The sequence below is a fragment of the Moschus berezovskii genome, chromosome 16 (assembly GCF_049115385.1).
Source record: "Moschus berezovskii isolate FMDL1 chromosome 16, NW_MosBer_1.0, whole genome shotgun sequence".
In the NCBI taxonomy this organism is placed as follows: Eukaryota; Metazoa; Chordata; class Mammalia; order Artiodactyla; family Moschidae; genus Moschus; species Moschus berezovskii.
This window is the reverse complement of record NC_142475.1, coordinates 11,544,383-11,560,492: the sequence shown is the minus strand read 5'-3', so window position 1 is coordinate 11,560,492 and position 16,110 is coordinate 11,544,383. Positions and strand designations below refer to the sequence as shown.

Below are 16,110 nucleotides of genomic sequence, written 5' to 3'. Positions count from 1 at the left end.
CTGGAGAAGACTCTTGAAAGCCCCTTGGACTGCAAGGAGATCAAACCAGTCAATCCTAAAGGAAATCAACCCTGAATATTCATTGGAAGGACTGATGCTGAAGCTGAAGCTCCATACTTTGGTCACCTGATGCAAAGAGCTAACTCACTGGAAAAGACCCTGATGCTGGGAAAGATTGAAGGCAAAAAAAGAAGAGGGCAGCAGAGGATAAGATGGTTAGATAGCATCACTGACTCAATGGACATGAGTTTGGGTAAACTTGGGGATTAGTGAAGAACAGGAAGCCTGGCACGCTACAGTCCATCAGGTAGCAAAGAGTCAGACACGATTTAGCGTCTGAACAACAGCAACAACTAAGACATTATAGGGAGTGAAGAAAGCCAGTTTCAAAGGATTATAAACTGTACCATTCCATTTATATAAAATTCTCAAAATGACAAAATTGGAGAGATAGAGAGCAGATCAGTGGATGTTCAGATTTAAGAGAAGGCGGAATGGATGTGAGACTATAAGAGGTGGCGTGAGGGCATTCCTTCATGGTGATGGAACAAGGCTGTAACACTGGTTATATGAACCTACATTGTAGATACATGTCATAGATTCATACATAAATACCTTAAAATATGAGTGTATGCAAAAACTTGTGAAATATGTTCTTTATTTGATAGTATTGTGCCAATCAACTCCTTCCATAATCCATTCTAGGTGTTTAATAAGTCACCATTGGGGAAAGCTGAACATAGGTATTCATGAACTCTCTGTACTATTTTTGCAATTGATGGTTCTATATTTATTTTAAAATTAAAATTATTTCAAATTTTAAAACTATAGAATATGTATACATTTTAAAACTTAATGGACATGTTAACAACAGACAAGTCACAGGAAAAAAAAAAAAAAGAGAATTGTTGATCTGAAAGACTGATCTGAGGAAATCATCCAAAGCCCATCAACCAAGGAAGATAATGAGATGAAAAGTACAAAAACATTGAGACGTGGAGGACAAAGAGGTGTTCCACATAAGTCTGATGGGAATTGCAGACAGGAAAAACAGAGAAAATGTACGAAAGAAGCTATCTGAATAGATCATGCTGAGTTTACAAAACTGATGAAAGACATGAATCTGTAGATTCAAAAAGCGCAACAACTTGCAAACTGTGTAAATAACAATACACTCACCCGCAAACATACTGTAATCAAACTATAGAATACCAAAGGAAAAGAGATTTTTAAAAAACAACAGGCATGGTTCACGTTATCTGTTGCTAATCATTATTTTCTTTCCATTGAAAAACAAACTGCCTGGTGCTTTCGCTTGTATTTACATTTGAAATCTGCTATCCAAATACACCAATAACTCAGAATATCTATAGTTTATTACTTTGGGGAAGAAATTAAAAACACTCTGCACTGCCTAAACTTTTGTGCAATCCCAGCAGTAAGAGCTGAGTAAATCTGACAGGCACATGGTCCTTGCTAGCCAAGAACCAACCAACACAATTTAAGTCTGCTTTATTCACTCAACTTGTTCCCACCCTTCCTCGCAGCTCAGTCTGCAGCACAATGACAGCTCAGTGTAAATACCCGTCAATTAATTTGTTGGGTACTCAGAGGGTACAGGTTTAGCCCCACACATCCCTTCTACCTGAGGTACCAGGCTCTGACTTAGAACTGGGAAAATGAGTGAAGAGAAAAATAATTTAGCTCTTTTTTCCTTCTTCTTCCCCTTCTCCTTTTCCTATTTTTTTTTTAAATGTTCTCCCTCCTCCAACCCCACCCCTTCTTCATCTCTTTTACCTAGTGAACATGAAACTTCTCTGTGAATCAGGCAATTTCATTCAAAACGGGGTGATTTACAATATAGAGCAATGGGCTGTTTCTGACTCTTCTATAAAGCTCTTAAATCTCTGAGTCTTGTTTTTACCCATCTCTAAAATGGGGCAAAAATAAAACCCTATAATACTGCTTATGTCAGAAGTAATACAGTGTTACAGCCCAACACTTCACAAACATGTTTTACCATTGTAATCAACTGCAACATAAGTGTAGTGGAAATGAAAATCAATCATTTAAATTTTTAATATATTTTTCAACTGACACTTGATTAGTACATCAAGTTGAAAATAAAAAGATAATCCTTAAGGATTTATTGGGACACTGTGGAAGGATTATTTATCTCTTCTTGTTTGATTTTTGGTGAATGGAGTGAAGGGTGAGAGGCCATTTCCTTTGGAGTTGGCCAAAAGTAGGATTGCATACATGGAGCAAATTCTAAAAGAATGAGAGTCATATGGAAAATCTACTTACAATTTCCTCATTTGGGGGATTTCCATGACTCCTCCACTGGGAACTTTCTCCATTTTTTACACTGTCCTTGGCTTTGATGGACTCTGACAAGTGTATTTCTATAAATAGCAGTTAAAACGGGATATATCATGAACTTCTCAGTTCTCGGAGTAGGAATAACCCGAAAGAACTGTGTAGGAAAGAAGGCTGAATCATCTCTGCCTGTATCAAGATCTCCTCATGCACGTGGATGGAAAAGGTCCTCAGCTTGTCCTCTCGGATCTGGAATGGGGGTTCCACTCTGTCTCCTGAGGACCTGCACGAGGGGGTTATGCTGATGTCATGCAAGGATGATTCAGTCTCTGGTCACAGGTCATCTTGATGCCTTCGTGGGTTATTTTTAATTAGGAAAAATTCACAGTACAGACATGTGCAAGATTCTTACTTAATTTTTACACTTTCTGGTGCTCAACGCCACAGTTGTTCATCTCTTACTCAACAGGTTACTCTCTCTTCATTCTCTTTGTTGTCTCATCATCTCCTTAAAGTACTGACTTTCAAAAAATTCTGTTCAATGAAAACAATGAGGAAATGGAAAATCGCTGTCATGTTCAGGCTGGGAATCTCTGACAATATTAAATAAATATACATATGTTTAACCACCACTATACCAGAAGTCCGCAGCTGGCTAACATCACACTACTTTTGAAAAGTAAACGTTTTAGCAATAAGTGTTCCAAGGTGACAGGGAAATATTTTCATTCCTAAAATTTCCTATACAGATGATATGCATAGAGTTAGTATGCATAGGGATTCTCTTGTTCCAGATAATAAATTATTCCACCAGGTTATATCCTTCACGTACACAAACCTCCAGGCTCTGTTTGTTTCAACATTCCCTGCAGCTGTTACTTAGATTTTTGCTATATAATTACTGTTTATTCAAAATCTCTCACTTGTTAGGGGATTTACCCACAGAGCTCTCACATTTAGCTTTCAAAATGTGATGATTTTTAAGCGTTTTGTTCTTTGTGCTAAATGTTGAAGGTGGTTTTTAGCCCTAACCAAAATATTTGCATGATGCTAATTATATTTCTGTGAACCATCAAAATAAAGTCTGTAGAAGAATACATGGAAAATGTGCATCAAAGTTCATAATTGCAATTTCAAATATTTTGGAAAAAAGAATCTTAAAAAAAGAGAAAGTACAAATACAGGCACCCTCTTGCTTATGAACAGTGACAGGAAAAACAGCTGAGAAGTACTGAGTGCTTCCTGATGGCCAGGCCTGGCCCTGAGTACCTTCCATACTTAATCTCTAATTACCATATGAGATAGCTGGTATTATCAGCCCATTGAACAGATGAGAAAATTGAAACTTGGAGAGGATATGTCAGTTGCCCAAGGCCCCTCAGCTAGTAAGTGATGCTGTCTGAATTTAAATCCAGGCATTCTGACTGCAGTGCCCATGCTTGATCGACTACACGATGCTCTCCTTATAAAGAAACTTCTCCACGTTGGTATGTTTATTTTAAATTCACCATCCTCTGTACTACAAAAAGGAGAAAGAGGAAAGGCAGGAGCCTCCTTCTTCTGCCCTGATTCTGGTCCACCTTCCAATCCATCACTCCCTATGCCTCCCCACTATGCCCTCTACCCTGACAATAAATGGGAGAAGTCCCCATAGGGCATCGAGCTCCATAACAGTTGCTTTTCCTCTGAAAATTTATTTAAAACATCTAGACTCTGTCTTCTAGAAGTTGGCAATCCAAATAAACAATATGAAGAGGCATATAATTTAAAATTTATGAAAACAATATAAAAAGGCAAATATAAAAAAACATAGGCATGGGAAAAACTTGAAAAAACAAAGGTTGTAACCAAATTTGACAATAAAGGCAATGTGATTTGAAGTGCATAATTGATAAACAGCCTCTGAAGGCAATTCCAAAGCCAAATTTCAACAGGGTTTCTGCCAACTTGTGGTGACAGCTATGAAACGGCAGCCCACACTTAGAATATTTCTGTAAAAGTATCTCATTGTTTTAAATGTAAATCTCAAAACGGATTTCCCCTCTCTCCAGTGAGTTTAACTGGCTTTCTCTTATTGCCTCTTCTTTTTACCCCCCGCTCTTCCTTTATGTCTGCTTTCATTCCTCTGGTCCAGGAGTTCATTCAACAGCTCCTTATGGGTTCACTCCCTGGATTGGGAAGACCCCCTGGAGAAGGAAATGGCAACCCACTCCAGAGTTCTTCCCTGGAAAATCCCATGGACGGAGGAGCCTGGCGGGCTACAGTCCGTGGGGTCGCAGAGAGTCAGACACAACTGAGTGTGCATTATGGAAGACCCTGTTTCCAGGTTCTCTGAGGGCTATCAGAAGCTGAAGACAACATCCCCTGTGTTGAGGAGATTACCTGCTGCAGGGTCATCTTTTAACACTGAGATAATGATATCACCCATACCATTTAGAAGCACAAGCTGGAATCAAGATTGCCGGGAGAAATATCAATAACCTCAGATATGCAGATGACACTACCCTTATGGCAGAAAGTGAAGAGGAACTCAAAAGCCTCTGGATGAAAGTGAAAGAAGAGAGTGAAAAGATTGGCTTGAAGCTCAACATTCAGAAAACAAAGATCATGGCATCTGGTCCCATCACTTCATGGGAAATAGATGGGGAAACAGTGGAAACAGTGTCAGACTTTGTTTTTTTGGGCTCCAAAATCACTGCAGATGATGATTGCAGCCATGAAATTAAAAGATGCTTACTCCTTGGAAGGAAAGTTATGACCAACCTAGATAGCATATTAAAAAGCAGAGAAATTACTTTGCCAACAAAGGTCCGTCTAGTCAAGGCAATGGTTTTTCCCGTGGTCATGTATGGATGTGAGAGTTGGACTGTGAAGAAAGCTGAGCACCAAAGAATTGACGCTTTTGAACTGTGGTGCTGGAGAAGACTCTTGAGAGTCCCTTAGACTGCAAGGAGGTCCAACCAGTCCATCCTAAAGGAGATCAGTCCTGGGTGTTCATTGGAGGGACTGATGCTGAAGCTGAAACTCCAATACTTTGGCCACCTGATGTGAAGAACTGACTCATTTGAAAAGACCCTGATGCTGGGAAAGATTGAGGGCAGTAGGAGAAAGGGACAACGGAGGATGAGATGGTTGGATAGCATCACTGACACAATGGACATGGGTTTGGGAGGACTCTGGGAGTGGTGATGGACAGGGAGGCCTGGCATACTGCCATGGTTCATGGGGTCACAAAGAGTCAGACACGACTGAGCGACTGATCTGAACTGAACTGAACTGAGATAGTGATGCTGGGCATACAGGATAGGATGATTTTTCAAATGAATCAAGTTTGGTGTCAAAGTTAGGTCTAATTCCGAAGCCCATAAACCTTCCAGATATCCACTGTTGCCTCTCAAAAACTTGTTCCAACAGAATAGACTGTGGTATTGCCAGTTTTGCAAGTGAAGAAAGCTCGCGTGCCGCCATGAAGACCCAGTGCAGTCAAAAATAAATAAATACATCTTTTTTTAAAAGTGCTTAAGAAACAAGAGTGAAGAAGCTGACACTGAGAGACATCATTTCTAAATAGAAGTATATGATTATAACCTCACTTTGCAAATTACCCAGAAGATAAAGCAATCAAACAATCAAGTCAGTCAAAGCTAAATTCATCATGTGTACATCAAAACTGACAAGTAAGTAAATGTGTATGAATTTTAAAAACTCATTCTTGGGCCAAATTGTTTCAAATTATCAGGGACAACTTTTCAGATATTTTTTTTAAGGGAAAATATTTTCCAAGGTGACATTTCTTCACATATATTTCAAAAGACAAATTCAGGGCAAATAACAGTTGCATATTTGAAACTAATTATTAGAAGTTGAAAGGGAAGAGATTCAAATATAGCTTATATAAGTTGTAGTTTCTGAATGTTTCTGAAAACATTTGGAAAAGATATTTCATTATAAGAAAGGTCTGAACCACAGCAATCCATGTGTTTCTGTCATGGGGGAAGGGGACAGACATCATCCTGATAGTCACCTTCTTCCAAGTACAGCTGGGAGCTGGAAGGCTGTATAGTTCATTCAGAAGCATTGTAGATGGAAACAAATTTCAGGTCTGCCTATTAACTAAATGCAACTCTGGAAAATCAGCTGGACCTTCTAAACACGTGTAATATGGAATTTTAAAGCGTCTGGTCTACTTGATTGACAGAGTTGTAGGCAACATAAATCTAAAATTGATAAGAATGATCATATTATACAAATGCAGTGTCATCCACATTATCTCTTTCCTAAAAGACGCTTCTCATTCAATCCCATCCAAACAGAAGAACAATCTTCAAGGAGTTATGTTGCTCTTGGGTTTTCTCTGTGCCATCATCTTACAGAAATACAGAATTGACCAGCTGTTCAAGAAGTCTCCAAGCCAAGCTGCCTTTAAGCACCTTGGGGGAAAAAATGGTCTTCTCTCATCTAGAGTTGCAGATGTCTGCCTTTTGGAAGCTTCTAGATGGTCCTGAGGTTTTGACCTTCCATGAAGCTTCTAGAATCATATATCCCCTATAGATGTGAGTATATGATTTTCAATTCTGAGGTGGAAAACCCCCATCAGCATCTTTCCCAAAGTAAAATTCAAGGAGGTTGTGGCCAGGATCAGCTTTGGGAGCATCTTTCTAACCACAGAGGCCCCTGTGACTTAGCACTGTGGTTCTTTCCAGAGGTTGATTAGACTGTAGCATTCTTCCTCTGGGCGGTCGGGACTACAGAGATGGTCGGGAATGGGCCTGACTCCCAGGAAGCCAGCTGCTTTCCCCTGGCCGAGCACTGAGCTGCTGCTTGTCTCGGGTTGCTAGTGGCAGTTCTGCAGCTTTGTGCGGAAGCGGATAATGTGCTGAAATGGATAATGATCGCTGGTCTTGAATGGCTCTACGTGCAAACGGAGATGGTTGAGGGTGTGTGGGAGGAGACCGGTAGAATGCAGACAGATTCACACTTGAGGGTTACCTGGAATAAGGTAACAGTGGGAGTGGAGATGTCTGCCAACAAAAACTATTTAGTTACCATATGTTTATTCAGCACTTCTTACATGCCAGGAACTTTACATACATCACCTCATTTAACCTTCATGAGAGTTAATCCTTGCGGGTATATATCATGGTACTTCTTCTGCAGATGAGTAAACGGAGGTGCAGGGTCTCATTTCCACAAAAGATTTATTCAGCACCTATCTTTTATCAGACACTGTGAATATAGTGACAAATACAGCACATCGTTTTTGAAGAACTAATGGTCAAGAGGAGGTCAAATATCTTGCCCAGGACATTGTCCCTGACGGGATTTAAGTATAGATCTGTATGCTGAAAGCTTCATTTATTTGATTAATGCGGTCCAGAGTCAGATATTGAGCACACGCTGTGTGCCAGGCACAATGTCAGGGCTAGAGCAGCTAAAACCATAACTCAGATCAGACAGGGTGGGTTCCCAGCTTCAGGGAGCTTAACCCCTGTGCGGCCCTGGAACCGCTCAGGAGCCTGGAGAGGCTGTCCTCCCCTCCCACCGAAGCCTGCCCCCAGATTTTAGGCTGGTCTCTGGGGCCCCAGTTCATGCTGGTTGTGTCAGGCACCACGGTGGAGACATTTCTAGCTGATTTTTCTTTCCATTTACGGACAGAAACATTTTCTTCGAGAAAACGCCGGTTCTGGACAGATGAGATCGTTCCTAAGTGAGAGGAACACAAGTAAGTCAATGAAATAAAATGAAAAAGACAGAGACCTTCTGTGTTCAACGCCGGTTCCCGTGAGGTGCATGCAGCCTCGGGGCCTCTATGACACATCCTCTGGGCTGGAGGAAGCAAAGGGCCGCTTTGTGCCGGGGCTGCGTCAGTGCCCACGTCGGACCCGCGCGGCCCTGTGCTGTCAGCTGCCCACGCTCCATGGGGCCCGCATCGCAGTCCTCCGGCCGCGTTAGCAGGACGGCAGGGGCGTGTGTGCGTCTGAGGAAGTGCGAGTGCCACGGCGGGGAGCCGGGCCCTCTGCGCACACGCCCCGCTCCCCGCGGAAAGCCACGGGGTTTGCAGCCCCCCGGCTCCATCTGTCGACTGTTCCTGGCAACTGTCGTCGCCTCTCCGGAGCCCTCTCAGCGTCCCAGGGGCTCTGATTGATTCTCTTTCTTCTAATTTCCTTCAGCTTTTGACTTCAGTGTTAATTGTAGGATTAAGCTCTGTGTGACTAACCCTTGCACTGCCTGACGGTAATTTTGTGTTTGTTCCTAGTTTTCAGGAAGGAAATTGTTTATGCCATTCTTTTAAAAAAAAAATTATTGCATAGTTGATTTACACTGTTGTGCTAATTTCTGTGGTAAAGCAAAGCTACTCAGTTACACATGTATATTCTTTTTCATCTTCTTTTCCTTTATGATTTTTCACAGGATATTGAATATAGTTGGCTTGAAGCTCAACATTCAGAAAACAAAGATCATGACATCTGGTCCCATCACTTCATGGGAAATAGATGGGGAAACAGTGGAAACAGTGTCAGACTTTATTTTTGGGGGGGGCTCCAAAATCACTGCGGATGCTGGTTGCAGCCATGAAATTAAAAGACGCTTACTCCTTGGAAGGAAAGTTATGACCAACCTAGATAGCATATTGAAAAGCAGAGACATTACTTTGCCAACCAAGGTCCGTCTAGTCAAGGCTATGGTTTTTTCCATGGTCATGTATGGATGTGAGAGTTGGACTGTGAAGAAAGCTGATCGCCGAAGAATTGATGCTTTTGAACTGTGGTGCTGGAGAAGACCCTTGAGAGTCCCTTGGACTGCAAGGAGATCCAACCAGTCCATTCTAAAGGAGATCAATCCTGGGTGTTTGTCGGAAGGACTGATGCTAAAGCTGAAACTGCAATACTTTGGCCACCTCATGCGATGAGTTGACTCACTGGAAAAGACTCTGATGCTGGGAGGGATTGGGGGCGGGAGGAGATGGGGACGACAGAGAATGAGATGGCTGGATGGCATCACCGACTGGATGGACATGAGTTTGAATGAACTCCAGGAGTTGGTGATGGACAGGGGGGCCTGGCGTGCTGTGATTCATGGGGTCGCAAAGAGCCGGACATGACTGAGCGACTGAACTGAACCGAGCTGAACTGATGCTGTGCAATAGGATCTTGTTGTCTCTCCATCCTCTATATAATGGTTTGCGCCTGCTCATCCCAAACTCAGTACTCCTCCCCCACCCTCCACCACTTGGAGACCACAAGTCTGTTCTCTACGTCTGTGAGTCCGTTTCTGTTCTGTAGATGTGTTCATTTGTGTCATAGTTTAGATTCCGCATGTAAGTGACATTATATAGTATTTGTCTTTCTCTTTCTGCGTTACTTTCCTTAGTGTGATCATCTCTGGTTGCATCCATGTTGCTGCAAATGCTGTCATTATTGCCTCTTCATACCACGGAGGTCGACTGATGTTCGTGGTCCAGGTTTCTGGCAGGAAGGCTGTAGTCATCATCACACCTATTACTCTGGTCATCTCTCCTGGCTGTTGTCTTGTGTCCTGGCTTTACCCACCTTTCTGGTGCCCCTGCAAAGCCCATTTACACTGTCCCCTGCCCTCAGCATGGCTGTATATTCTTTTCTGAGGTGTGTCTGGGAGATCTCGCTGTAGCACTGAAATGTTCTCTTTGCTATTTACCTAGCTCTTTTCTGTAATTCTCCCAAGCTTTGTCTGTGTGTTACATCTCAAGCTACTCAAGTATTTTGACAAACAGATGAATGACTATCTAGCCACCTCAGCCTCTATTTTTCCCCTAAATAAACGTACCTGTGATGAAGATGGAATTTTTCTTAAATTGTATTTAGGTCAAATTTAGCCTTGATAGGGGAAAATTCTTTGTCTATTCCTTGGAACAAAACAAAATTTAATACATGTTTATTCTTCTCCTTCCTTGGAAGAAGTCATTTAGCCTGAACTGTCTTAGAGACTCTTCATTCTTAGATATGCATGAGCCCAAACTCAAGACGAGAGCCGTCAAAGAGTCCTATGCGTTGGCATCTCCACCTTTCCTAAGGAATCCAGTATGGCAGAGCTTGTGAGATAATCGAATTGTGGAGCCAATATGGCCCTTCGAGATCAACCCTGTTGATCCTTAGGCAATTTGAAAGACTTTAAAATAGACCAGTAATGTTAAAAATAAGTGGACAGTGAGATGGTAGTGATTACTGGAAGATCTCATCTTAGTTTTTCTCTCAAGCACAATCTCCAGTGATAAACTAACCATATTGATTAATTGTGCCCAAGGATGATCCCCTTCCCAAGAAAGTATCTGCTTCCCTTGGGTTCATGTCCTTTGATGTATCAGTTGCTTTAAAAAAAAAAATGCCACTGACTTAGGGTGGTCCCTAAAGAGACACTGCAGGCCCCTGGTGAGATCCCATAACTTTTAAACTGGAACGATTCCCTTCAGAAACCACACTACCTAAACCACATACCTAAACACAGGTATGCCTCCAAAAGAGGGGACTTGGCCTGCAGCAGAGAGCACAGGCTTTGGAGTCAGGCATACCGCGGTGTAAGTTCAAAGACTGGCACGTTCTGGTTGTGGGACCTGGCGTAAGGGAAGACAGTCATGCCTCTGACCCTCAATTTCCACACCTGCAAAATGGGAGAGTAATGCCTTTTGCTGGAGATCACTGGGGAAGCACAATGACTTCATGTATGCAAAGTGCCTGGGAGATGATAAACACCAAGCATATGGTGTTGATTTCCTATCATGTCACTGAGAGTGGGAACGCAGACTGTAATTTTTTCTCATGATGGTCTACACCCACTGACATAAACAGATTTTCTGACAAATATGATAAAGAAGGCAAAAGAAAGGCACTTTGCTGTTGTTTTAAATGTTGAATTCCACTTCTGCTATGTCATTGCTGCTGCTAAGTCGCTTCAGTCGTGTCCAACTCTGTGCGACCCCATAGACGGCAGTCCACCAGGCTCCTCTGTCCCTGGGATTCTCCAGGCAAGAACACTAGAGCAGATTGCCATTTCCTTTTCCAATGCATGAAAGTGAAAAGTGAAAGTGAAGTTGCTCAGTCATGTCTGACCCTTAGCGACCCCATGGACTGCAGCCCACCAGGCTCCTCCGTCCCTGGGATTTTCCAGGCAAGAGTACTAGAATGGGTTGCCATTGCCTTCTCCGGCTATGTCACTAGATTTGTCTTGCCTTGCTTGGAACTGTATTCACACAACATTTTCTCTTTTAATTTGCTATCATATTTTTAGCACCTCTCGTATTTTATTAGGTATTTTAGATACATTTTTCTTGCTTGAGACTCCCAATAATCTACGGATGGAGTCTTGTTATTCCAAGATTGTAAATAAAACTCAATGAAATTAAGTGACTTTTCTGAGGTGACACAGGCTTGCCTGACATGAAAATCCCCCTGGATTTTGGAGGGTGTGTCTGTGTGTGCCTGCACGTGTGTGGGTGTTGTAAGGCTGACTTTTTCAATGTGCATGTCACTGACTATGTTTGGCAGGCATGTACATGAGTCCTTTCTTCCACGATGAAGGTGACTGGTGCTCACCAGATATTTCTTGGATAAGTAAATCTTCTCTTTCTCTTCAGATCTTACTTGTAATCAGCTCTGTCTGTGATACAGCTAGCAAGGTCCATGGATTGGAGTTTTCCCCTCCGGGCAGAGTACTCACTTTCATAGTTGCTCTGTTAACTATCTGGGATGAAGGCAAGAGTCATGTGTGGTCTCTTCTCACAAGCCTTCTACTGTCTGGCCTTGTCTCCTCTCCAGGCTCCACGCTAACTCCTCTCCCCCAGGTCCCCTGCATGCTGGCCACGCTGGGCTCCTTCCAGTTCTTGACCGTGCCATGACTCTCCAGCCTTGCCGTCTTTATGCATTGCTCCATCTTCCTGGAGCATCAGCCCCTTCCATCCCCACTTGGTGCTTGTGCAAAGTCACTCAGTCATGTCCGACTCTGTGCGACCCCAAGGACTGTAGCCCACCAGGCTCCTCTGTCCGTGGGATTCTCCAGGCAGGAATACTGGAGTGGGGTGCCGTGCCTTCCTCCAGGGGATCTCCCCGACCCAGGGATTGAACCCACATTTCCTGCATCTGCTGCACTGTAGGCAGATTCTTTACTGCTGAGCCACCGGGGAAGCCAGTACCCACTCCTCAAATCTTAGCTACAGTAGAACTCCCACCAGAAAACCCCCTTGGCCCTCTGTTTCAGTTACCTTTTATGTAGAACAAGCCTCCTCAAAAATGAGGGGCTGAAAACCACCACCATGCATTTGTTCATGAGTCTGTGGAGATGGGCATCATGAGGGGGACAGCTCACTTCTGCTTCACGTGGCCTGGACTAGCTCGGCTGAGGGTGGGGGACCCTAGGTGGCTTCACTCACACGTCAGGCACCTCACCTGACATGTCCAGCTGGGACTCACTCTCTCCCCATGAGATTTCTCTGGCTGGAGTTCTTCATGCGGTGGTTGGTCTAAGAGGTGTCCAGATACATGACACAAAGCAGTTATCACACATGCAGTAAAAGAGAAAATGGGAGGTGTCAGGCACCCTAAGGAGTACGCTTACAAGTCACGTGGTGTCCCTTCTACCTCTTTCTACTGAGTAGAGCAAATCCCAGGGCCAGCACAGATCAAGGTGGAGGGAAAATGGACTCCATTTCTTGAAGCGACAAGTGCTGAGAGGGTTGGAAGGAAAAGCTGGTGACCATCTTTGCAGCAATCTTCCACACCTTCCCAGGCTAGATAGTTCTAATAAATAGATAGCTATTTACCTATCTATTAGCTATAACTAATAAATAGCACCACCCTCTGCTCTGTAAAGGCCTTCCCTGGTGGCTCAGCTGGTAAAGAATCCACCTGCAGTGCAAGAAACCTGGATTCGACCCCTGGGTTGGGAAGATCCCCTGGAGAAGGGAAAGGCTACCCACTCCAGTATTCTGGCCTGGAGAATTCCATGGACTGTGTAGTCCATGGGGTCGCAAAGAGTCAGACATAACTGAGCAACTTTCACATCACTTCACTTCTCTGTAAAACTAAGAGCACTTGCAGGCACTTATTCAATGTCTGCCTATACTCTCCCATCACCTCTCACACCAGCCTGTAAAATCTGCTGCTACTGCTGCTAAGTCACTTCAGTCGTGTCCGACTCTGTGTGACCCCATAGACAGAAGCCCACCGGGCTCCCCCTTCCCTAGGATTCTCTAGGCAAGAACACTGGAGTGGGTTGCCATTTCCTTCTCCAATGTGTGAAAGTGAAAAGTGAAAGTAAAGTCGCTCAGTCGTGTCCGACCCCTAACGACCCCACGGACTGCAGCCTACCAGGCTCCTCCATCCATGGGATTTTCTAGGCAAGAGTACTGGAGTGGCTTGCCATTGCCTTCTCCGCTGTAAAATCTATTAGAACAGAAATCCTGCCTGTCATGTTCATTGTTAATTATAAACACTGGAGTGAATGAGTGAGTAGGTGAGCGTACTGTAGTCCAGACACATCATACAAAGCAGTTATCACACATGCAATAAGTGATTTCTTGTTGATCATAAGCTTGACACATTAAGTCCTGTGGCCTTGTTCTCCTCTGGAAATCCTGGCATGTCATGAGGACTGAAATTTGGCGATCTCTAAAGGCACAGAGAAAAGCTCATAGTCTTTTAGACAGATTGGAAAATCCTGATTTCTCTAGGAGGGAAAGGCAAGGATCATGTTGTCAGCACTTTTTCTTAAAGTTATTCTGACCTGTTTTTGGTGCCTGGAAAGCCGTTGCTGCAATATTAGAATATCTTGCCTTGATGTTTGTCTAGAAGTGGCTGTTTTTGAAACACATTGGAAAATCCCTTCCCCCGTCCCCATCTGTCTTTTTTGTTCTAAATATTAACAAAAACCAGAAGGGGATTTCTAGAGAACAGCAAAACCAAACATGGCTATGTAGCCTTCATGGGAGTTTGTTTTAGAAACTCACATTTCAAATGCTAAATTAACTGCAGGCTTATGTGAGGGAAAAAGAGAAACTTCTGAGAACCAGAAGAAAAAAGGAAAAGAAAGAGTAAGCCAGGGAAATTAATCAATGTACATTTCTTTTGATGTAAATTTTCCGTGAGAACAGAGCAGGATGTGAGGCACAGGAAAATTAGGACTTTTTCAGCCAAAGCAAGGCTTGAAAAATCTGGTTTTGACCTATGAGTCATTTGATGCAAATCCGGGGCCTCACTGGTCCCTGGCCATCTCTTTGGCCTACATCTGCCTGAGCAACTGAGCTGAGCTGAGCCAAGGCAGATGACAAGCAGAAATTGGATGACCAGCCACCCCTGCCTTGTGTCTCCCATGCTCCGCTCCATATTAATTATGCTGAGGTGCTAGGAGTGTCTGCAAGCATTTCGAAGAAATAAAGGAGGCCTGTTAGCAATAATGGTTCATTGCAAACTTTTAAAAACAGCTTAGTAAGGAAGAACTCTGATTTGCTTCAAATTCCTGTTAAACATATATATACATACATATGTTTGTGTATTTGTGTGTTTTAACTTTTCCATTTCAGCAAGTTGAAACAACAGTCTGGAAGCAGGAGAATGAGTCAAGCATGGCCTCCTAGCCTCCTAGACCAAACACAGCATCTCAGAGCTGAGAGTGCCACGTTTTTCATGTGGATTTCTCGGCCTAAGTTCGTCACTTATTTCTTTATAAATACATACAAAGTTTCCAGGCAACCATCGGGGAATAAAGTAAGGAGTTCTGAAAAGCAGAATACTGATGTTCATTTTATTTTTATATTTTGCTACTTAGAAAATCTCTTCCACTCAATACTCACCCCGCCAACATTCCTTCAGAAAAACAATGGTAGTTTGTAGGCTTTTTTTACTACCAAAGAGGGAAACTTTTCTTGAGCCCCAACACATTAAGTATCATAGGCAAATGCCTTTACAAAATTTCATCAAGGTAGTGTCCTAAATTGGTGCGTCTTTCCCCCTAAAACATAAATCAAAGATGGCAGGTGATTCCACAGGCTTCTGGTATCATCAGCCTCCATGCAGACTGCTGTCATTGTTGCACAGTTGCCTAGCAACCAGCCTCACTCTTCCCTGCTCTTTTACTTACACTGGTCCTTGCAGGGGTTTTTGTTGATTTGTTTTGTTTTTCTGTTTGTTTTACCCCACAGGAACAGAATCTGAACACACAGTCCCTGCAAGGGTGGCTTCGAAGGAAGTGGGCACACTGGGCCAGCTGTTGGCGATTTCCTCCCAAGCTCCAACACACGACCATGGGGCTGTCCCCTGACCCAGGCTGATCCAAGCGCAGCACCTCCTTCCATTAGCCCCATGACTGGTCCAAGCTGGGCAGGGTCCTTGGCTAGTGTGGCCAGGATAGCGTAGCCATTCTCAGAGGCTGAGCTCTGGAGTCTCTCCCTCATTTGGGAAGTGGTGTGGAGTCAGTGTTATTTTGAAGCAGCAACAGGATGCAAGCGTATTACTCCAGCTTAGGAAGTCGTGAGAGTAACAGACCACAGCAGTGACCATCGGCCTGGACAAGAGGGTGCAGAGGAGAGCCACGAGCCTGCAGGAGAAGCAGTGCTGTGAGGGCCCTGGGGGCCAACAGTGCAGGTATAGCGCCGAGCCCGGGGCTGGGGCCATCTGCAGGAGCAGTGAGCCAGGAAGACGTGTGCCAAGTTAGACATACTGGATCTGAAGTGTCAGAGGAACAGAGAGGCCCATGTTTTCCCCCAAGTGTCCTCCGGGAGGTCTGTCACCAGAGAGAGCACCCCAGGAGCAGGTGCTTTACTAGGCA

General features: G+C 43.6%; 1 long non-coding RNA gene across 1 annotated transcript; it reads left to right on the top strand.

The window, feature by feature from the left end:
* The first annotated feature begins 1,851 nt into the window (after nt 1–1,851).
* Nucleotides 1,852–15,874, top strand: LOC129559902 (uncharacterized). The gene is made up of 4 exons (XR_016039327.1): nt 1,852–5,996; nt 6,633–8,041; nt 8,731–9,579; nt 15,485–15,874. It is a non-coding gene; the product is annotated as an uncharacterized LOC129559902 (long non-coding RNA).
* The last annotated feature ends 236 nt before the right edge of the window (nt 15,875–16,110 follow it).